The sequence below is a fragment of the Etheostoma spectabile genome, chromosome 17 (assembly GCF_008692095.1).
Source record: "Etheostoma spectabile isolate EspeVRDwgs_2016 chromosome 17, UIUC_Espe_1.0, whole genome shotgun sequence".
NCBI lineage: Eukaryota > Metazoa > Chordata > Actinopteri > Perciformes > Percidae > Etheostoma > Etheostoma spectabile.
Window position 1 is genome coordinate 5,169,660 of NC_045749.1, and position 1,399 is coordinate 5,171,058.

Genomic DNA, 1,399 nt, shown 5'->3' on the forward strand with positions numbered 1-1,399 from the left:
TGAGGAATCAAAGTAATGACAACAACACTGTCGGCGCATCCACGTGATTCATCGTTGATTGCGCACCACCCCCCACCCCTACTTCACGCAGAAACGGAGGATTCAAAAAACATGATGGATTCTTCAGAAGAGGTAATCATCTTGTTATTGTTGTTGCAGCGGTAACGTAAAACGCATCAAACGAATGTCGCCGGACTACATCCTTTTATTAACATAGTCATACTGAGAAATACAGAGAGTTTTCTGGAGCTGATTAGCTTTGTATGAACTCATTTGGTACCTTGAATGTAACGGACATTAATTAATTAATTAATTAATTAATTCAATAGCATTATAATAGCAATAGCATTAATAGCAAAGAACCACCTTCAGGAGAGCATGTAAGGGTGCTTAAGAAAAACACCGTTGCAGAAATTGGGGAAGCCGGCATGAAAGCATCTAAAAAGAAAGCAGGTTAATTTGTAACACAACCTGGCCCTACACTGCAACAAATAAATGGAGAAATGCTGTTTGTGACAAGGAGCTACAGAATTAGCAAAGACATGTAGCAAGCCAGCATGGTTAGCTTTTGCTAAAAGCAAAATGTTTAGGCCTATATTTGGAGCTAACGTTTTGTTTATCCTTTTTGACAACTTGGAAGGGATGCACTCGGCACAGATTCTGAAGTGCGAGTGTACACCTCAAAAGGTTTATTTTCTGAAGTGATTTTGGCCATACAACATTAGCTTATTCAACATGTTTCTAGCCAGAAAGGGTTGCTCTGATTGCACTTCACACTGCTACTGATTGCAGTCCATTTAGGAATCCAGGTTGTTTCTATTCTTGCAGTCGTTGCACTGGGGCCTGCGGTGGAAAATATATGACTTGAAAGAAAGCTCTGGCCTGCTGAAAACATTTGGCTTTTACACAATGAGGGATGAGGCTAGACGCCAAATGCACAGTTTTATAGAGGCAGGAGAGGACAGCGTGAATGCACACGCACACACGTGCACACACTGTACACACAGCAAGGAGGCGCACAGATGGCGATGCAAGTGGAGAACAAAACAAGACAACAACAAATAAGATGTCTGTCAAGGTTATAAGGATCACTTATCTAAGCACCAAAACTACACCCAGACCTCCAATTTCATGGATCAAAAAACAACCAATCCAATGAAAATGAATTGATACGTTGTGCTGGAATTTTGCATGTAGCTGGGTTAGCATGTAGCTACCGTGTACTCTTTAATGCTTTGGTGTATATTATTCACTGCCCCTGTGTATCTTTGGAAGTAAAATGTAGATATAATCAAAAATATTCTATATTATCAGACTCCAGGTGAGTTTTTAGGGTTAGGGTTACTGTTAGTAGCTATTAAACTTCACAAAAGACAGTAGTAATGGCAAAGACAATACA

The 1,399-nt window shown here is 40.1% G+C and overlaps 1 protein-coding gene across 10 annotated transcripts in view; it reads right to left on the minus strand.

Annotated features, from left to right (window-relative positions):
* LOC116704848 (mitogen-activated protein kinase kinase kinase kinase 3) overlaps nucleotides 1–1,399 on the minus strand; it is a 47,499-nt gene that overhangs the window by 10,538 nt on the left and 35,562 nt on the right. The gene's annotated exons all lie outside the window — the stretch shown is intronic.